General features: G+C 35.1%; 1 protein-coding gene across 17 annotated transcripts in view; it reads right to left on the bottom strand.

Moving 5' to 3' along the window:
• The window catches only part of LOC141393586 (uncharacterized), an 88,436-nt gene extending 68,044 nt beyond the window's left edge, over positions 1 to 20,392 (bottom strand). For 3 of the 17 annotated variants that reach the window (XR_012410134.1, XR_012410140.1, XM_073966758.1), the window contains exons 1-2: positions 20,240 to 20,379; positions 18,885 to 19,098 (exon numbers count right to left, since the gene is read on the bottom strand). The gene's annotated coding sequence lies outside the window, so the exon portion shown is untranslated. Of the gene's footprint in view, positions 1 to 18,884; positions 19,102 to 20,107 lie in introns of all 17 variants that reach the window. The other 14 variants (XR_012410135.1, XM_073966757.1, XR_012410137.1 and 11 more) reach the window with 10 other exon arrangements.
• Positions 20,393 to 23,538: the final 3,146 nt, after the last annotated feature.

Below are 23,538 nucleotides of genomic sequence, written 5' to 3'. Positions count from 1 at the left end.
TATACCGTGGCAGTATGACGGCGTTACGTTACGATTTAGTTTCATGGAACGAACGAACGTTAACGCTAAAAAAGTGTGTAGGAAGACGAGTTTTTTATAGGTTTTTCAATACAGTTTATGTGTTTAAGCTTGTTTCTTTGTTTTACGCCACTTTAAATCGCCCAAACTGAAATTCGAAAGCATAAAAGCCAAGTTATTTGTGGCAAATAAAGCGGCGGCGAAGTGTGCTGTTAGAGAAAGAGTGAATCACATTACATTCTTTCATTTGATGGAAAGTTTTAGAGCCATAAACATTTTTTATTGATCGGTTTCTAATGGAGTAAGGTCTTAGAAGTTGCAATGCTATATTATAAAGATAATATGCATTACGTAGAATCATTTATAAAAGTTCTAGAGCAATGGGGGCTTAAAGTTCTATAACAGAGATGGCCAGCAACAACAAATTTCCTCTGCCCGCCGGCATAGGCAAAGCGATCGTAATCACACGTATAGAGAAAACATCTTCGTGTGGCTTCGTTAGGTTGGCGTGTTGTTTACATCAGCATCCGGCAAAAAGGGGCACACGTGCCCTTGATGAGAATAACAACAGGACAACCACCACTCAGTCTTCGTTCAGAAGTCAATGAAGAAGGTTTTGTTGTCGCTTGTTTAAATGATTATTAATTTTAGCAATGCATTAACGCACACGCTGTCTGTGGAGGGAGCGAGAGAGAGAGTCGTATGGGTGAGGCCTCAAACAATGCGTTTGTATAAGTGTCGTTACCTGGTTTACATTTTGCAAATCGGTCGATGACAAGAACGTTGGTTTGTTAGTGTAATACTAATGTTGGTCGTTCGGATTTTTTATACTCATACAAGCGCAATGTATAATCTGCAAATATGTGTTTTTTACCATCATCGTCTATAATTACCGCTGCCTAATTACCCGCGGACCGCGTATACATGGTCCGTAGGGCTATCTATTGTGAACTTTATGGACCAACCGATATCCACAATAAAATGAATGACCCGTTTGTCAAATACCAAAAAAAAAACATAATTAGGAGTCATGAATCAGATTGACCAAACGACATCTACTATAGAATAAAAGATTCAAGTTTCAAATAGTATGGAAAATATGATTGTGAAGATACTCCATGGATTTATCTATTGATGCTTGGATGATCCAAAAGAACATCTCTCGTGGAGACCAAGGGTCCAAAGTGCCATCCACTGTAGATCAGATGGTTCAAGGGGCTTTTGCTATGGAACGAATCATGGGTCTAAATACTGTGTCTGGCTTTATTGGGAACCTATAATATTATAAATAGGTCACAATTTCAACTATTTGGGGTTCGATAGCTAATGGCGTCATCTATTGTGGACTAAAATCAATAGCTGCTACAAGTAAGTGATCGCCTATTACAGAGTAAACAGTCAAAACTTCATCTAGTTTGGAATAGATGGTTCAAAAGATCATCCACTTTCGAATAGATGATTATTTATACAATCTATTGTTGGACAAATCGCCTAAAGTTAAGTTATATAGTTCTGAACGAACTAGTTCATTTGAACGATTCATTGAAAAGAACGTATGAACTAGAACAGTCGACATAAACATAATCAAAAACTCATTACATTTAAAAAGGCATATTTTAACTGAAACGACGGCTTCCCATTATTCACGTGACCTGCTACACTAGATCACAGCCGACCAAGAAGAGGGCACACAAAATTCTCAATATTTGCAACTTTTGACAGTGTGTTAGTAACGTTGTATGCACTCATGCTGCAAAACAAAAACAAATCAAAACATTTGTGTGCTCTTTCGTTGCGTTCGGGTCGTGTGTGTGTGAATTGCCGAAAAACTTTGTAACTTTAACAATACCAAAGAACGACAATGCTCTAGATTGGTAATCGTTCCCTCTTTAATCATTCCTTTGATAGTTCACTAAGCACCGTTCGAAAGATCATCAAAGGAACAATTAAAGAACGAACTATGAAATAGATGATCCTAGGGCCACCCTACGGACCAGCGAAACTTTCACTGTGGATTAGATACTCCTAACGTCTTGTATGGGTCCCAGTGATTATAGGTAGATGGTCTGAGGAATCTGAAAATACATGATCAAACATTTCATCTACATTAGGCGGCCTAATCTATTTTAACGGTTATTGTAAAGTAGTGAATTGGAAATAGACCATGGTACAATCACTACAAGGCAGGGCATAGCCACCTGCTGGCTTGCATATTCATTTATAGTAATACTGACAGAATAAGATATACACCCAGGCCATATTATAGAATATCGTACCGTGAGAATAGACGAATATATGAACCAAGGTCTTTGTAAGGTATAGTAGATGGTTCAATAACTTGTTCACTATCTGGTTGATGGTCAAAGAAGCCATCTTCTGTGAATTATGTGGTTCAGGAGACCACCAACTCTGGAATAGAAGATATAATTGATCCAAGAAAGCAAATAAATTGGAGTAGATGACTGAACCTACTACTTAGTAGTGTTACAGAATAAAATAGGGTTCTTTTATATTACGGTTCTACAATGCTTTATTTAGTTTACTTCGTTTATTTTCAACCGACTATAATTCATACGCACACAGATTTCCTTTACTGACGTTTTTATTTCGCGATCTAATTTACTACTGACTGACCGCCTGTCAATAACCCGGTATTTAGGCCCAATCGCTTCTAGTTGCCGATGTTTCCAGAAGATCTGGTAACATCTCGAAACCAACTGTGCAACAAACAAACACACAGATGCACAACCCGCCTATGCAAACAACAACACACACATATACGGGCGAGACGGCAACAAATACAAAAGAATCGAAAGGACAGCAATGACGTCACTGAACGATGACAATAACATGGAAAGTAAGAAGAAATGGGCTGCCGAAAATATGGACTGGAGTTTTTGTTGTAAAACAAATTTAAACATACACAGACAACAATTTTAGTCATATGATAAACAATTCAAAGATTGAATCAAAAATTTATTGATTTTCCGGCGATAAAAAATTGTCATATTGACAAAATTCGATAAAATTATTTGATCACAAAGTAAAAATACAACTGATAAAATATTTCACATATTGACAAAAATATTTATCAAAATATTCCACATATTCCATTTTATCAGTTCATTAAAAATTGATAAATATTTTAGACAATATGTGAAATATTTTATCAGTTGTATTTTTACTTTGTGATCAAATAATTTTATCGAATTTTGTCAACTGCTTAAAAAAAATAAATTAAAAAGTCGATAAACATTGTTGTGTATGTAATAATTGGTATGTTCCAGAACTGCAATAATCTACTAATTTTTTACTATTTTTTCGATAACATAAAGGAAAAATTGCTATCATAGTAAAAAATAGTAGCTTCTTGCAGGTTCTGGAACGGAGCAAATATTTTTATAAACAACAAAATAAAAAAATTGATAAACCATTTTGTTAATATGTATGAAAAATATTTTATCGATTGAATAAAAAAAAATCAACAAAATTCTCAGTTAATATGAGAATTGCTTTATCAAAATAATTTCTAACGGATACTAAATTTTTTTATCGACGATTGTCAATATGGAAATTATTTTTATCGGCAAAAACATAATTAAAAATTAATCAGATTTATGAGTTTTTTTTACCAAATTTTTACAAGTGTATGGTAAAAAGAACCATCTATGGTAGAATAGAGGGTCTATCGGTTTTTTTAAAGTCTGCGATAGAGTAACTTATCTATCGGGTTCCCCATTATTAAAAAGTGGACCGTGAATTGTAGAACATATTATCTGTGACACCATAGTCTGTCTACTGTAAGTTCGAGATGACAATTCGAATTGTCAATGATGGTGGATTGGGTCATCAAAAAGGCATGACAAAGTTTCATGGAGTATGAACATACCCTTACCAATTCTAAGTAATACTCTCCCTTTAGAATTGGTCAAGGCGCCCAATATAACAGAATTTTAAAATTTCCACACAGAAAAACCACCATGAACAACAATAACACAAACAAAATACATGCAAAACATTTGTCAGTAATGTTGTAGTATCAAGCATTTTTTGGCCTAAAGGCACAACAGCACTCACTCACTAACTAAATGTTGCACTCACCCTGGCAGCCAGCTGCTGCTGCTGAAGTCAGTTGATTTCATTTAAAGCCGTTGTTAATCAAATAACTTGACTCCAAATACAAGTTGTAAAGATTTTGGCGCCTACGCACGCCAATCTCTCGTTTCGTTTCGCTGTAAAATATGTTTAGACAGCATTTCAACATTTCTCTAACGAAGGCAGCCAAAACGAACAAATTCAAATTCTTTACAAGATTTTCTTTTAATCTTCGTCGTGGAAGTGGTGGGTTTGGATTGCTTTGTGAAATTTACAAATATTTTGAATTTCTATGGATTTCTTATTTATTGTTTCTGTTTGCTATTGTAAAAGAAGAAAATCATGATCTTGGTGTCAAAAACAAACCCAAAAAATAACGTAGAAATAATAATTACCATATTTTGTGGAGAGAGGAGATGAAAGAAATGAAACGCTTTTACTTATATTGAACAAAATGGGTGGCGCTTTCTTGGAATCTCAAGTTTCTTGTTCATCTTTCAGTGAGTTTTTTGCCGCCAGTCTATTTTTTACACCTTGTGAACAATAAACTTCCGGTATAATGGCCGAGCCAAAAGCCCAGGTATATTTATAACAACATCTCATAACATGTGTAATTATGTTTATATGTATGTACACATGTTTGTTAATATTTTCTTTGTTAGAAAAGTGGAAGGGACCCTTGTCTTTCATTGGGGGTGTGGGGTGTGGGGACCTTGAATGTTGCAACAAAACGTTATGTCAAAATTGATGTTTTAGGTTAAGGCCTTTTTGTCGTTTTGTGTAGAGTATTTTGACAAGTCAATAATAAACATGGCCATCTAATGTGTGCTGAGGTGCTGCTTGCTCTATGACAATGTCAAATAAAATATCTTATTTTAGGTTTTATTCCCAATGGGTTTTTGCAATTTTTTTTCCCACCGACTTACAATGTTAAGGTTGGGACAGGTGAATTTTGTTTATGAGGCTGAGGAGATCAACAAACATAACAAAGTGATCTTGAGAGGTACCATGGTAAAGTTTGGTTTTGTTGCTGTATTTACAATTTACATTTAAAGAAAAGTTGGAAATCCCTTTTCGGCATGAAAATGGAAAATATTTACTTTAGAAGTCTGAATTTCGGCAAGAAATGTCAAAGTTATAACTTCATTTCAAAAGAAGTTACACCTGTCCGTTTCTGCTACGTTACCCAACCTTCTCAACTCGAACCTTCATATTCCATTTCATTGCAATTTTTTACGAATTTTTTTATAGACTTTCTTCTAGAAAATATAAATATTTATGTGAAAAAATACATTTCGAATTTTTACTAGCAACCCACAGAGAGCAAGTACTAACTTTGTTTATCCCACACACACGTACAAACATACATATACATGTTGATGAGCGCACCTCATAAACGTCTACTAATATAGCAGAATATTTATTTTTTATATTATTTCCAATAAATAATTTAAATATTTCTGCCCCCACGCACTTAAATTTCCAGTTAGTTTGAATTGAATATTTATTGGATTGTTTATTAAGCAGCCGAACAATTAAATTTAGAAATAACATATTAGAATATTTTTCTAAAACTCAATTTAATTGTTAATGAGTTGGTTGGTGGTTTTGCGGTTTTTCGAATAAGGCTTAGGTGTATCCGAGACAACGACAGCAACAGCAGCCAAGCAATCAATTTGGTATTTCCGTTTGTATAACAAATCAAAATCTTTGTTATTCTCCAACGCGGTATTATCTCATTTGGCCATTAATTAATTTGAATACGGCGTATGTGTTGTGGCAGGCTGCCGCTGCTGCTACCACCACCGCTAAGGAAAGTTATATAAACAAGAGGGCGTATTTGATATTGAAATCGATCATGTTTGTATGGTGTTGCTATTTCAAATCAAGATAAATCCAACCAAAACAACAAGAGGAGGTTCAACTCACTACTACCTACTTAAGTTGAGCCCCCCCAATCACTTGGAAAGAGCTTACCACCAGATCAATGTACATATAATTAAAAAATATTTTCTATAGAATGACGCCTGATATGAGAGATAACTTTCAAGATTACATTTATTACTTAATTTATATTTGGTTGTTGTATCTGAGTAAAGGTTAACAGAAAAAAGATTTGAATAAAGGCCATTCATAGATGGTTGGTCTGGAAACGATGTGATCCAGTTAATTTAATGTGCATAAATTAGTTTCTATCTTTTTTTTTTGGTGAATATAAAGCTCACCCAGGAAAAATCTTTTTTTTTAAATTATAAAGGTAATAATTAATATGGCTGGTTAGTTAGATAAATAGCATTGTGTTGATAGGTGGCTATAAATTTTAACTTCATTATCAAATATTTGTGGGTGGGGCAGGAGTTGTTGGTATGGCCATGAATTATAGGAGATGAGGGGGATAGAAAAGATAGCGGATATGCAAGACATTAATTAGAATTTTAGAAAAACAAAGATATTTCGGGAATTATTTGTACTATAATCAATTAGGTATAGGAAATACGTTTGCATCCTTATTATAACTCCGTGATCTGTCTCCGCTTTTTATTTCGAAAGTGCCTATAAAATGCAATTTCTTTAATTAAGAGAATTATTCGGATATTGATGTTGTTAAAAGTTTCTCAATATGAGGTAATGATAAAATTTTAAGATGTCAGGAAGAGTCTCTAAACTGAACATTAAAATAAATATTAAAAATATACTTCGTCCGGATAATGAGTGTTAATTGTTTGATACCAAAGAATTACACTGTGCAACAAAATGGAGGTAAAGTCTGGCCCAGGGAAAATTCTTGATGGGGAAGAAAGGCCTTGGTGAGTATATTAAGAACCCCGAAGGACAGATCCGCCGTGAGTCGAACTTCCGCGTTATAGCGTGATGAAGTTTTTTCTAGAGTCCCTGTAAGCCATCAGGAGTTAGCGTTATATCTTTGTTCACTGTTGCTTTAGCTTATTTTTGAGATGACATGTCTTCAGTCAAATCGAATAAGGATTATTTTCGTAGAGCACTTCGACCTTCTAACCCGCTTCCTTCAATGTCGTTTTCGTCCTTTATTTTTAGAGCCCCTATAAAAGTACTACAAGATGACGTTTTTCAGCTTCGAAATGTTCTGCAAAAATGTCGCTCAGAAAATTTTAGGTACGGTTCGATTTTGTCGCGTTTTTATAGTCATTTTTGACATTTACCCCTGTCCTTTGCGATTCTTAATATACTCTCCAAGGGCTTTCATCTCCAAAAGGAATTATCTCTGCCCCAAAATGTGTGTTCACAGTGTTATAAGTGTAAGTGATTCCGGACTACAACTTTTTACGTGAATAAAGTGATGATTTTAACAATGATGTGGTTCAGTATAGCAATATATTTCGCGGCAGTACCCTTCGTATCTTAACCGGAATTTTTCTTGACTATATTTAAGAGAGTAAAGAAATGTTTGTTAAAAATGTCTTTAAAAGCTTTGGTCTCTAGGCGTATAAGCAATATCTTGAATGTATTGTGCATTCGCCAACATTAAAAATAACGAAAAGCGACTTTTGCATTTTAGACTTTAGAGCGGCTATTGTCAGCCATCCATATACGTAATCGGATGAACAAGAACATACCCTCTTCTGTCGTTGTTTAGCAAAGGAAAGACTTTCTCGGAGAGGCTAATGCACAAAATATTTGAACACCAATGCTTTAGAGTAGTGTCAGAATTCCAAAAGGAACATCATCAGCGGGCAAATACAAAATGCATGGGATACTTTGGGGTATTTCCAGAGCATTTTTACTTAAGAGCGACTGAGGTATACAATGATGAATATCTACCCAATAACTATATTTTAACTTGGCAAAATTGTACCTATCTAAGTTTAGTCCCGATTACAGCCCTATCTCGGGTATGAAGCCAAATTCTCTTCGAAAATGGGAAAATGTTACCACCTCATAAGCGTTTTAAGCCACTATTAACTGATCGATCTTCCGAAATAAAATACAACTGATGTAGGAAAAATCCTTCCAGTTGATATGTGACTCCTGGAATAGAACTTTACAGTCAAACACTCGATCGCCTTGTAAGGACAAAGTTCCATATTAATTCGCATTTTTCCTTTTTGGCTCCTAAACAGTGGTTGTGCTCCAAAGAGCTCCCAGGTCACATTCCTCTTGTTAAGGCGAATGAGGTCTATCTTACACCAGAAAAAGGTCGCCGGTCAGATTTCGTAGTCGACACTACTACCAGACTGGTAACCAATGCGATATGCACGATCAGTAAATAGGGTAGGGATGACCACCATATTTTTCTTTTGCATACTTTACAAGGTGTCATTGTGGGAGTGCATGGTTTTTTAATTAATTGAATTATATGTGGGGATGCCACCGGGGTGCAATGGTGTGCACATCGGCCTTGCACGAAGGATGTCGTTTATTAGATTCCCCGACCAGGCAACATCAAAAATTTCAACGGTGGCAAAATACCCCTCAGTAATTTTGGTGACATTTCCTGAGTATTTCAGTCATGTAAGACTTCTCTTCAAGTGGTGTCTTAGGACACGCCGCACAATGGTTCAGGAATCGATTTTCCTGGCCAAAAATCAAAATTTTGTTTTGTAACAGATATTTAATTTCTATATGGTATTCGATAGTAAACATATTGAAACTAAGGAAACCAAAAAAATTAGGTCAAAATATTAGAAGGTGCGGGCGTGGGGTGCCCCTAAAGATGAACATTTTTCCCATGTTTGAGAAATACGTAATTTTTGAAAACTTCTGGAGAAAGAAATAGCTATTTCTAGGAAACTATAACATAAGTTGCGTTCGCTGTTTTTTTGTTAGGTAGGTAGGATTGTGACCTTTAAAAATAAATTAAACAAATTACCGTGGCGTTTACACAACATGAGCTACTTTATTTTTCCTCAGGTACTAAATTTTATGAAATTCCAAATTTAGTGGACTAGAACTTTTGTGGAACAACATGGAACAATGTTCTGTTTCCACAGAAATATGCCCGAAAGTCTCCTCTTTTAGCCCATATATACTTTTGTTCCCGTCCAGTTCCGTCCGTTTAACACTTTTATTATTTATTGAAATTACATGGGTAAAAATGTGTGTTTTTCCATACCAATTCCCATATGAATTACAGCTTTTTTACACAAATTAAAATTTTTTGGAGTATATGAGTTTTCATATGAGTTATGTAAGTTTTATGAACACCCAAGGAGCATTTTATTTTAATTTTTGAAAAAATTTAAATTTTTTGCATTTTTTAATGTGAAAAAATTGTGAAAAAAATTTTTTTAATTTTTTTTTCGAAAATTTTTTTTATTTTTTGTTGGCATTTTTATAGTGTATTTTTTGATGTTTGACCATCTTTAATATATAATAAGATATGAAAACACAAAAGCACTGATATTTTGATGAAAAATAGTAAAAAAATTCAAAAGTTTAATTTTGACATTGAATTCCTCTGCTACTACCAGACCGAATTTGACCGCTTATAATTCACCGGAAAGCTGATTGTGTTATCTGTCTAAAAAAAAAGAATTGTGAAAATATCTCTATCCGTTCAAAAGTTACAGAATTTTGACCAGGAAAAAACGATTCTGAACCACTGTGCGCCGTTCGGACTCGACGATAAACTGTAGGTCTCATATCATTGAGCTTAATATGAATCGGGGTGCACTAATTGATATAAGAGACGTCTCCCTTGTCCCGCCTGGGATGTTTGTGGAACATTTACACTGTGCAACAAAATGGAGGTGAAAGTCCTGTTGGGGAAGAAAGGCCTTGGGTAGTATATTAAGAACCCCGAAGGACAGATCCGCCGTGAGTCGAACTTCCTGGTTATGGCGTGATGAAGTTTTTTGCTAGAGACCCTGTAAGCCATCAGGAATTAGCGTTATATTTTTGTTCACTATTGCTATAGCTTATTTTTGAGATGACATGTCTTCAGTCGAATCGAATGAGGATTATTTTCGTAGAGCACTTCGACCTTCTATATCGCTTCCTTCAATGTCTTTTTCGTCCTTTATTTTAAGAGCCGCTATAAAAGTACCACAAAATGATGTTTTTCAACTTCGAAATGTTCTGCAAAAATGTCGCCCAGAAAATTTTAGGTACGACTCTCATTGACAACTAATCGATTTTGTCGCGTTTTTATAGTCATTTTTGACATTTACCCCTGTTTGCTCAGAAAAAACTGTGTTTTGTGTTTTTGTATGTTCTGAAACGAATATACAAAAAAACAAAATATAGTCGTTTTCTGTACAAAAACAGGGTAAATGCACAAAACGACCACGAAAACGCGACAAAATCGATTAGTTGTCAGTTAGAGCCGTACCTAAAATTTTCTCAGCGACATTTTTGCAGAACATTTCGAAGCTGAAAAACGTCATCTTGTGGTACTTTTTTGGCGGCTCTTTAAATAAAGGACGAAAAGAACATTGAAGGAAGCGAGTTAGAAGGTCGAAGTGCTCTTCGAAAATAATCCTCAATCGATTTGACTGAAGACACGTCATTTCAAAAAAAAAAAGCTTAATCAACAATGAACAAAGATATAAAGCTAATTTCTGAGGGCTTACAGGGTCTCTAGCAAAAACTTCAAGGGCTTTCATCTCCAAAAGGAATAATCTCTTCCCCAAAATTTGTGTTCACAGTGTTATTATAATATAATTGTATGTGGTGAGAGAATCATTCACTGAGCGCACACGTCAGTCCAATCTGCTATGCTGGAATAGAGAGAATGTAACACAAGTAATACAATGAGTGTGTGCACTTTGCTCTCAGTGAGAGTAAATTTCAATGTGGTTTATGCTCACTGAGAATAAAAAAGTGTAATTACGTGATAGTAACTTTCTCACTGTCTCCCTTATCCACTCTGGGCTGGGTACAAATGATAAACGTCAATCCTCTAGAGAATTTTTACAGCTACAACATTTTCTTTAGCTCCATTTCGATTGGACTTGCGGTTTCTAAGCAAAATCTGAAAACTTAAAAAACACCTAAAAATGTGAATTTTTAAAAAAATGTTTCAAGAGCACCGTGTGTAACATGCAAAAAAGCGAAACAGATCTATAGTTCCTTTTGGGAATATACATTAAATCACTTTCTCAGTCGATTTAAGCATGTTTGTCTGTCCATGTATTTTTCTTCGCAACGTACAGGTCGCATTTATTATCCGATTCAGCTGAAAATTCGGGAAGATGATTTTTTAGCCTTATTAAGAACGCTATTGCTTTTGGTGCAAATCGGTTCAGATTTGGATATAGCTCCAATATATATTTTCTCCTGACTTGAGATATTTGGTGCACCAATCACACTATGTGTGTCCAATTTTGACGAAATGTGTGACGGAGTTTGCACTAGTAAAAAGTTTACCAAATTATATTGAAATCGGTTCAGATTTGGATATATGTAGCTCCCATTTGTATTTTCACTCGATTTGAGGTATTTTACTAACGAAACACGCTATATATGTATCTCCGATTTCAATGCAACTTGGAATGAGTGACGGAATTTGGTCTAGAAATAAATGTTCAAAATTATATGGAAATCGGTTCAGATTTGGATATAGCTCCCATATATATTTTCGGCCAAATACAAAATTGGACAGACATTTTGATGAAAATTGGAAAATTCGACGCAATTAATCTAGATTATATTGAAATCGTGGTGATGTAGGGTGTCATGTAGTCGCCCCCGCCCGACGTTGATCCTTTCCTTACTGGTTAAACATAAAATAAGTTTGGGCAAATATTATCAGTTCAAAGTTTATACCAAATCGGTTGTTCTGTTTAAAAGATATAACGAGAACTATTTAAGACAATAATTTTCAACTATTGTGAAGGAGATACCGAAGGTTCTCTCTCGAGAGTTGTCGTGCACACCAGCCACTACATACGATGGTCATAGAGGTTTTTTCAGCATTCGGGTCATTTTCTCTGGAAGTATGGACTTGCTCTTGAAAAACTTGTGCCTTCGCAATAAGGGCTTCTAGGGCAACCGATATGGCCCACCTTCGAACTTAAACTAATGTTCTGTTTCTCTAAGACGATTCGAATAATAATTCGTTAGAATTACTACCAAACTCCTGTTGTTGAAGAAAATTTTTGTTCGATTGAAAACAAAACTGAATCATTTTTTTTAATAAACACCTTAAATAAAACATGTTGTTTTTAAAATTTAAAAACAACAAAACCCGAGATTAAGCTGACTTATTTTACAACAATAAAATAAACAGAAGTTTCGTAGTAGTTCGAACGAATTTGTATTAGAATCGCCTTAGAGAAACAGGCCATACGTTTGTACAGAATATTGTTAATGCCAAATTTAAAAACGAATCGGTTGATCCATTCGAGATTTATCGTGTGCACTAGCCAGAAAGACTTAAATCCCTAACTTATAATGAAACAAGTGAACAAAAACTATAGTCTGGACGGGGCCGACTATGTGATACCCTACACCAATACCCATGTGCATACGATTTTCACATTTAAATATTTCTGCTACTGACTACCACCAAACTCAATATGCTCATTCCTCTCTGGGACCCCCACTAGCCAACAAAATTTCCTGACGATCTGATTGCGACCTTTAGCGTGATTACAAAAAATGGAAATGTTGGATACATTACCGGCTATTGTGATATCTCCATTGTTTGACCACCTTCGCCTACCTTTTTGGCATTAATGTAAAGGTGATATTTTCTTTTTCCATTGGCAGGCTTTGCCGTTGGAATACTCCTACTAGAAGCTGATATATTTGTAAAAGAATAAAACATTAACTTTTCTCAACATAAGTTTTTTTGCCCATTGCGATCCCTGGATATTATCCGAGCAATAGGCTCTTAGAAGGCCGGGGCTATTTGTATGGAAGGAAAAAAACCTTAATGGGCCCTTCTCGTTTCTGATTCCTGGGATTAAACTGAGCAAAAAAGTCTACTAGACCATAGGTCTACGGTGAAAATCTAGCCTCCCGATTTTGACTTTAAGTTTTTTATCCACGTTTTTTTTTTTTTTTTGACATGTTGGTATATAACGGCCAAACCATTAAGATTTTCTATCCAACACAAAGACGAAAATTGCAGCCAAGACAGTAATCAAGAACTCTCTAATACACCACAAAAGCATTAGAATGCTTCCTTAGGCGGTTTTGGCCTTGAGAATGTGCAAACTTTTCGGAAAATGTCGATAAATGGCACTGTGCTACAAAAGTTGACCAGAAAAAATTTAAGCCTTTAAGCGTCCATGGAAAACGATTTAAAAACCGATTAAAAAAAAAATAACTTTAAAAGGAAGAAAGTTCAATAGAAATCCGTTGTGAAAAAAAGAAAATATGCCCGTTTAAATTTGAAAATGTAAGAAACCCAGATTTTTACAGCTTTTACCGTTAACAAAAAAATAAAACAAAGTGACCCAAACGAACTAAAGGCATTCTCGTTCTCCATGGATCCCAACACTATAGAATTTGGCATCAGAACGCTTAAATTTTTTTCTGGTCTACTTTTGTAGCACAATGCCATTTATCGGCATTTTCCGAAAAGTTTGCACTTTCTCAAGGCCAAAATCTCCTGAAGGAGCATTCCAATGCTTTTACGATTTATTAGAGAGTTCTTAATTACTGACTTGGCTACAATTTTTGTCTTTGTGTTGGATCGAAAATCTTAATAGTTTGGCCGTTATATGCCAAAATGTCAAAAAAACGTGGATTAAAAATATAAAGTCAAAATCGGGAGGCTCGATTTTCACCGTAGACCTATGGTCTTGTGGACTTTTTTGCTCAGTTCAATCCCAGGAATCAGAAACGCGAAGGGTCCATTAAGGTTTTCAAATCGCCCGGCCTTCTCTATAGGCTTCTTCCTCTATGTGACCCGCATCAACTCTGAAAATTTCGTGACGATCCGATCAAAATTGCGACCCTTAGTATGATTTCCCTAAAAAATGAAAAAATGGGATGTATTAACGATTATTGCGATATCTCCGTTACTTAGCCATCTCCGCCAACCTACTTTGAATCATTGTAAAGATGGGATTCTCTACTTTCATAGTCAGGCTTTGCTTTTGGAAAGTCCCCAACCAAAGCTGTTATATTCGTCATTATAATTAAAATCGCAAAAATGAAAATTTGGATTTTATTTGTGGCTATTGTGATATCTTCGTTGTTTGACCACCTACATCGTTAGAAACCTAATATTTTCTTCTTTCATTTCCATGTTTTTCTTTTGTTATACCCCTTATAGTTGCTGGGATATTTGCTTTGGAATAAAACGCTGACTTTTTCTCCAAATAAGTTTTTGCCCATTTCGACCCTGCCGGCCATCAACAAAATAATTAGTCTTCTTCCCCTCCGGGTCACCAACCAACACCCAAAATTTGGTGTCAATCCGATCAAAATTGCGACCTGTGGCGTTATTACAACAAGGTTTAGATGGACAGACGGTCGGACACACATAGCCACATCGACTCAGCTCGTCGAGACATTCATTTTGGTATATGAGTTAATATTGCGAAAAGATTTGTTTCTGTGTCCCGACGCATTTAAGGTTAAAACATATTGAATTAGTAAAACAAATTGTCCTTAAACGAGGCTCGTAAATCAAAATAAAACATTCTACATATTTATATGAAAAAAAATTGGTCGCAAGGTGCAAATACTCATTACCGTGGCGTGTCCCTAGTCGTTTTGTGCTCAAAAGACACTGATATTCATTAATATTTCAAAATATATTATATAAATGAAGTACGCCGAGTTATTCTAGAAGAATGAACAAAGTCTATTTTAATTTCATAAATATAATTTTATTTTTTAAATTATCATTTTGAGACATATTAGTAGTGGCCATTTTTTTGTCATTCCCATGCGCCAATGTGTTTATTAAGAAAAAATGCTTTAAGCTGTTTTTTTTTTTTTTTTTGTTTATATGTAATCTGTCAATGTAACGACAATTCCCGTTAGTAAATTAATCGACAGAAGTGAAATATAGTCAGTTGTTTGAGAACTGTTGAAGTGTTTAGTGTTTTTGTGCATGTTCCTGAAATTTTCTCATTCCCGTGGGCAGTATTTTTTCCGTAATTTATATAATAATTTCCATATTTATGGTAATGGTGTATTCATTTCATTAAGCCTTCATTGAATTATATTATATTTGGTAACAAATTTTGAAGATTTCCACATTTAAATCCGAGAGTAATTCATTACCGTGACACTCATTACCATGGTTATTTTCTAGCTACGGTAATGACAAAAAATGGCCAATGGCCAATTAATGTATAAAATTGTCTTTTAAAACAGTATAAGCCGAAAAATATCTATTTAAACCCATTTTCGCACTTTGCCGTTTTGGACCTCAAAAACAAGTCTTTTCGCAATATTCACCCATATACAAAACCTTTTAAAATACAGGAATATAAACAACAACGAAATGAACCTAAGATCTTAGTAAAGAACTTTCTAAAATATATGAGTTTTCCAGGAACGGGTGCTCAAACCCAAATTTCGATTATTATTGCTTATTCTTTCCTGTTCAGATCCGTAAATACCAAATCTTTCAAATAGTATTTTTTTTCGATATTTTGAATTATTTTAAAAACTTCCAAAATTTTCACATGGCCAGCCCCGTTCGACTACAGCCATTTCCTACCAGAGACACTAGTCTATCGACTTTTTAGGCTATGAATCTAAGTTAAATATTGCCTAATTTTGCTCGGAAGGACCCAAAATATATTCACATGAAATGTGAAAAGAATCCAGTAATTTTCGCTATCCATACTTTACCAAAATGTTAGAGGTCTAAATACTAAACTTAATAATATTTACTTAAAATCTTTTGGTTGTGATCTCAAAATCCTAGTTTTTACAGAAACTTGGCTGAAACCAGGTATTCGTGACACTGAGATTTTGTCAGATCAGTACCAAGTATACAGAAAAGATAGACTAAACAAAATTGGTGGAGGAGTATTCATTGCAGTTCATAATTCCATTGCCTCAGAGCGAATTATACTTACTGAATATCCTTATATTGAATTTGTGTGTGTTAAAATAAAATATTTAAATCAATCCTTTATTATAACGTGCTCCTACATTGCTCCAAACTCAAACATAGACATTTATCTTAAACATTCCGAATTAATAAAAGAAGTTTCTTTACGGCATTCAGCAAATTCTGAATTGATTTGTCTTGATGATTTTAATTTACCAAACTTAACATGGGTCTCAGGCGACAACACTGTGGATTATGTACCTGTTTCAGCAACAGAACTGTCTACAGACATGTTATCCTTCTGGGAAAATATTTTTGATCAATGTCTCTATCAAATAAATAATATCTATAATTCTAAAGGCAAAATTTTAGACTTAGTGTTTTCTTCAACCATAAACTCTTCTGTATGTGCAAGTCCTCCATTCTCAGAACCTGAAGATATTTATCATCCCACCCTTATGGTAACTCTTGAACTCAATAATATTTCAACTACTAAAACTTTACCGCAAACTAAGTCAAGTAAACTAAATTTTGGTAAAACTAATGTGGTCCTACTGCGTTCTATCTTATCAAATAATAGTTGGTTACCTCAGGGAAACATTGATTCCAGTATTTCAAATTTTTATAAAGTACTTAATGATGCATTGACAGTATCAGTCCCTCTCTTAAAGACGTGCTCAGAAATGGGTCCTGCTTGGTTTACTCCACATCTCAGGAGTTTACGCAATATGAAAAGTAGAATGTATAAAAAATTTAAAAGATGCAATTCCACTTTAAATTTTACCAACTATGCAAAAGCTAGAAATGCGTTCAATAGAGAAAATTCAAGGTGTTATTCAAATTACTTAATAAAGATGCGAAATAATTTTCATAGGAATCCCAAAAACTTTTATAAATTCGTAAACTCTAAAAGAAAAGTACGTGAATTTCCTAGTAGCATGAGACTTGGTTGTAGAGAATCATGTGACCCTAACGACATTGCGAATATGTTTGCTGACTTTTTTCAAAGTACCTACTCCAAATTTTCAACTAACTCCCTTAATTACCCTTATACTATTCATAAACTTAACCAGTTTCCTCGCATTATTCTCACTGAGGATGAAGTATTAAATGGTTTATTGTCATTGAAATATTCAAACTCACCAGGTCCAGATGGTGTACCGACTTCTATTTTAAAATCATGTGCATATGAACTTTATCGTCCCCTAACAAATATTTTCAACGACTCGTTGACATTGGGATATTTCCCCCTTGTCTGGAGATCTAGCTTTATTATTCCTTTGCATAAATCTGATAGTAGATGTGTGATTGAAAACTATAGAGGTATTGCAAAACTAAGTGCAATTCCTAAACTTTTTGAACTTCTGGTTTCACGCCGAATAACTCATTTCGCTAGATCTATAATATCACCTTATCAACATGGTTTCGTTAAGGGTAGGTCTACCTTGACAAATTTATTGGAACTTACATGTCACGTTCACAGTGGATTCGTAAATAAATGTCAAACTGACGTTATATACACAGATTTCAGTAAGGCCTTTGACACCGTTGTACACGAATTGTTAATATATAAGCTTGATTCTATGGGTTTCCCATCAATACTCTTGTCATGGATACGTTCTTATTTACAGGACCGTACCCAAAGGGTTTCTTTTAATGATATTTTATCAAATAATATAACTGTGCATTCTGGTGTTCCTCAAGGTAGCCACTTAGGTCCATTACTTTTTGTACTTTACTTAAATGACCTTCCATCTGTTATTCGTTGCTCTAAAGTATTAATGTTTGCTGATGATGTTAAACTGTTTAGCAATCATGATTCTTATAATCAATCAATTAATCTGCAACAAGACTTATATTCTCTTTCCAACTGGTGTAGTGTCAACGGTATGTCATTAAACTTAAAAAAATGTAAAAAATTATCATTTTATAGATCTCGTCCTGATTCTTGCGATTACTTCATAGGTTCGCACAAATTGGATAATGTAGATTCGTTTGTAGATCTTGGAGTTATTTTAGACAGTAAATTGCGTTTCAACTTACATATAGAGTCTTGTGTTAATAAAGCCAAGTCATTACTGGGCTTTATAAAACGCTGGTCTAAGGAATTTGACGATCCATACGTGACCAAACGCTTGTTCATTAGCCTTGTTCGACCAACATTAGAATACGGTTGTGTACTTTGGAGTCCTTTTTACAAATGTGATTCTGATAAGATAGAATCAGTACAAGTTCAATTTCTTTTGTTTGCTCTTAGAGGTTTAGGGTGGAGCTCAACTGAATCTCTTCCACCATATGAAAACCGTCTAAAGTTAATTGACCTTCCAACATTGGAGAAAAGACGTTTAATGCTCAGATCTGTATTCATTATTAAACTCTTGCGTGGACAAATTGAATCACAGTTTTTAATTGGCGAAATAAATTTTAATGTACCTTTACGTAGTACTCGAAACTACATACCACTTAAATTAAGGTTAGCGAAATCTAATTATGAAATAAGTAATCCACTCCGATCTTTATGTGATGAATATAACAAGTTATATAATAGGATTTCTTTATCCGAGCCTCTGCATGTCATAAAAAACTTTATCCTACGTTCTTAGTATTGTTGTAACAGTTGCCAGACAATATGTTAGATTAGACCTGTTTATTTTTTGATGTGTTTGTCTTTGTCTTTAAACACTTACCCTCCAATATCTTGCCTTCAACACACATTCTTCCATAACAAACATCAAAAATCACTTTTAATTTTTTCCATGGAATTTAATCAAGAAGAAATCAAATTTTAATACAAGTTTTGCATGCATGCTGATGCCTGCTGACTTACCCTTTTTAAATGACAAGTTCGTAAATTGACGACAACATTTGTTGTTGTTGCTGCAGCTGTTGTTGTTTTTAACTGTGAATGTCCTTCGATTGTGGCGTTCTTTTAATTTGAAGAGGTTTTTTATTAAATGTATTTTTTTCTTTAACACTTCTTCTGCTTCTTAAAAAAATGCCTTCCACACACGCAATGCAATTGTCATTAACTGTGAACAACTCTGCTAAAAAAATACAAAAACATAAAACCGTTAAAAATCACACGAAGTGTATATTTTAAAGATCGTTTTTTTGGTTTTGTGATTTTATTTTTATTTCCATTTTTATTTTGGATTTTATTGCACAAATTTCACACACACAGATAACGACATTAAATGTTTTGCATGGCTTATTGGTTTATTTGAAATTTGTATAGATTGGCCGGCCGCTGATATTTTTATTAATTGGCATTGACATCAGTTTTTTGTTGTTGTTTTTTTTTCTTATCCAATTTTTCACAATTTTTCTTGTAATTTCGCAATTTGAACACACATAAAATATCTTTGGTTTAGCGTTTGGAAATTTATTTTATTCGAATCGAAGAAATATCACACACAAATCACGCGTCATTCAATGCCGGAACCAGAACTTCAAATGACTGGACAGAGGGAGATGAGCAGCCAACCAACCCACTCTTTGTGTCGCATATTTGCCATGCGATGAGAGCTGATGCTGATGTTAATGCTGATGATCCTATTTAAAGTGCCAAAAGTGATTTGTGAAATCTTTAGACGCTCAACTGTCTGCCTATCTGACCAGCAACCATCTAACCACCAGCCATCCGTTAAAAGAGCAATAAAAATTAAAATAATATTCCATTAGTCAATGGCCAGAAGAGGCAGCAGCAGCAGCGCAATGGCAAGCACGCACCTTTTATGCTTTTGTTGTTCTTCATTTGACACTTGTGATGAGTTGGGGGCCATTAAAAACCAGAAGGCAACCCCACCAAACACACGCACTTTAAAGAGGCGCACACACAACACTTGCGACAACTGCAACATCACTCATCACATGCAAAAAAAAACACACACACAAAAAACAACAACCGCGTAAGGAATCGTCTAACCCAAATCGCCAGAAAGGCATTTGTTAAAATTGTCACACGACATCCAAGTACTATGAAATAGACTTTTGATGATAGCTATCACAACAGAATTGCTTGGATGTCACATTTTGGGTGGTCACTCATACACTTCTCATTTGATTGATGGCATTGCAGTTTGGTTGTGTTGCAACAATGTTGTAATTAAACACAATTAATAAATGTCAATTTGACTATTTTTTCTACAAATCACAGTCTTTAGAAGCCATAAACACACGTACGAGCAAGAAAATAGGTGTTTTAATAATTCTTTGATTTACTTCGATTTTCAAATTTCCGGAATCGTTTCTTTTTTCTATTTCTTCTTCTTTACGACACCACCAGAACCCGGACTGCTTTGGTCAAGGTGCAAACGTTGACTGACGATTTGCTCTACGGCCAAATAATCAAAACAGAGCAACATCAACTAACCAACGAAAAGAACACACAGCACACCACTACACTCTCAGACATACACACGGTGTAACAGCAGCACTCAGGGCCTAGCGAAATAAGATTGGTGCCCGAAACACACGAACGAACAGCAACGAACAACGGCAGTTGGTAAACATCAAATGTAACAGTCACAGTTATTTCTTTTTGGGTGCGAGAGAGTATATGTGAGTGGGGATAACAACATGAGATCGCAAACAACATGTGGTTGTTGCTGCTGCCTCCAATGGAAGTATTGACAATAACAGAGCCCCTTTTGTTTAGCTCTTGGTCCAAGAGTTGGCTCTTTGGAGCACACTTGTTGCTCCATTGTATTTCTGTTGGTCTCTGAGTATCTTCAACAGCCTCTTTGGATACATATTTCTCTCACCTGAATTGCAGTTTCTCAGAGCAACGCACACATTTTCATACGCCCACGTGTTTTTTACTGTTGCAGACTCTTGACTTCTGTTGCTGCCAAAACCACCTAACTCGGTTGTGTGTTGTTGATTTGAGTTTTTATGTTGTTGTTTATCACTTAGCAAATAAATATGCGGCACAGTGCTTTGGAATTGGGTTATTGGGGGCAAACGACATGTAGTAAAGAATCCGGAAAAATTATATTTTTATATAACTATATACATATGTATAGGATAGAATAGACCTTAGGTATACCACCTTCAGAAGAATGATAAGAGATCTCTTCTTTATATACAAGCCCGATTTGAGAGGTTATATCCAAAGAAACCCCTTCAGGAGTCATTCTATATATAGAATTCGATTAGGAGGTCTTGCCTCCAAATATTACCCATAGAAAGTCTTCTATTTTTAAAAGACAGATAGGAGATCTTCTTTCTATAAAAGAACCAATATGAGGGCTTCTATTCTATTGGAGATCTTCTATCCATAAAGAACGTGGTATTTTCTCTGTAGATGATCGGTGGGAAGTTTTCTGCCTATAGAAGACCTACAAGTCAACCTTCCATCTTCAGAGGACTGATAGAAGGTTTTCTATAAATAGAAGACTCATAGGATGTGTTCCATCCATAGAAGACCCATAAGATGTCTTCTATTCAAAAAAGTTTCATACGGGGTTTTTTGACTATAGGAGACCCATATGTAGTCTTCTATTGTAGAGGGGGAGGTCTCTATACTATAGTAGACATATCTTTACAGGATCGATAGGAGGTCCTGTATATATAGAAAGACGATGATCTTCCATCAAAAAAAGACCCACTTATAGAAGGCCTACAGTTGGACCCTCCATCTTTAGATAACCGATATAGGAATTTTTCTATCAATAGAAGACCCATAGAAGACAACCTACCATAAAATAGCTATAGGAGGTCTTCAGCCAATATAAGACACATATGAGGTCTTCCGGTCAGAAGTCTTTTACCAATAGAAGAAATGAGGGTGGACCTTTCATCTTTGTAGGATCGATAGTGGAAGTCTTTTATCGATAGAAGACCAATTGAAAATCTTCTACCCATAGAAGAGCCACATGAGATTAGATGGACCAATAGGAGGTCTTCTGTACGTAGAAGACCCAAAGGAGGTTTACTGTCTATAGACAGCCAATAGAACGACTTTTTTCTATTGAATTCCCATAAATGGTCTTCTCTCTGTAAAGGACCGATTGGAGGTCTTCTAACTTCTATCTATAGAAGGCACATGGGACAAGTTCACTGCGCATAGCGGTCTTCTAAGATAGGAGCTCTTTTATTTATAGAGGACTAACACAAGGACCGATATGAAGTCTTCTATAAAAATTAGGCTAATAGCAAGTCTTCTATCCACAGACTAATGGGAGGTATTATCTGTAGAGGACCGATATAAAGTTATATGTCTAGGTAAAGTTATATGTCTATCTGTAGAGGGTCGATAGAGGCTTTCTTTCTAAGATTCTGAGGATCGATAGGAGGTCTTCTATCTACAGACGACCAGTGGCAAGAGTCTTATTTCGAATATAAGACCCTTGAAAGGGTCTTCTATGGGATATAAGACCCTTGGAAGGGTCTTCTGTAGAGTATAAGACCCTTGGAAGGGTCTTCTATAAAATATAAGAATAAAAAATCCTTGAAAGGTTCTTCGATAGAATAAATAGCATTTGGAAGGACCTTCGATAGAATATAAGAACCCTGGAATCTTATGAATATAAGACCCTTGGAAGGATTTTCTATAAAATTTAAGACCTTCGGAAGGGTCTTCAATAGAATATAAGACCCTTTGAAGGATGTTCTATGCAATAGAAGACGATAGAATGTAAGACCCCGGAAAGGGTCTTCTATAGAATATAAGATGCTTGGAAGGGTCTTCTTGAATATAATACGTATGTAAGGATCTTCGATAGAATATAAGACCCTCGGAAGGGTCTTCGATAGAATGTAAGACCCTTGGAAGGTTATTCTATAGAATATAAGACCCTTGGAAGGACCTTCTTTGGTGTATAATACCCTCGATAAGGTCTTCTGTAGAATTTAATGCCTTTGGAATGGTCTTCTGTAGAATATAAGGCTCTGGAAAGTGTCTTCTATGGAAGGGTGTTCTATATAATATAAGACTCCTTGGAAGGGACTTCTATAAAATATAAGACCCATGGAAGGGTCTTCTATGGAATATAAGACCCTCGGGAGAGTTTTCTATAGAATATAAGACCCTCGGAAGGGTATTCGATAGAATATAAGACACTCGGAAGGATGTTCTATAGAATATAAGACCTTTGTAAGGGTCTTCCATATAATATAGGACCTTTCGAAGGGTCTTCTGTAGTATACAAGAAACAGGGAATGGTCTTCTATGCAATACAAAACCCTAGGAATGGTCTTCTATGGCATATAAGAAGATAGAATGTGAGACCCTGAAAAGGGTCTTCTATAGAATATAAGGTGCTTGGAAGGGTCTTCTTGAATATAATACTAGAATATAAGACCCTTGGAAGGATGTTCTATAGAATATACGACATTTGGAAGGGTATTATATTGGATATAGGACCCATGGAAGGATCTTCTGTAGAATGTATAAACCTAGGATGAGTCTTCTATAGAAGCCTCTTCTGTAGAATGTAAAAACCTTGGAAGGGTCTTTTATGGAAAAAAATCTTGAAAGG

The sequence above is a fragment of the Musca autumnalis genome, unplaced genomic scaffold (genome assembly GCF_047663935.1).
Source record: "Musca autumnalis isolate F117 unplaced genomic scaffold, ASM4766393v1 scaffold_2, whole genome shotgun sequence".
NCBI classification, from domain to species: Eukaryota; Metazoa; Arthropoda; class Insecta; order Diptera; family Muscidae; genus Musca; species Musca autumnalis.
The sequence above is the reverse complement of the archived record's forward strand: the minus strand, read 5'-3'. Positions and strand labels throughout refer to the sequence as shown.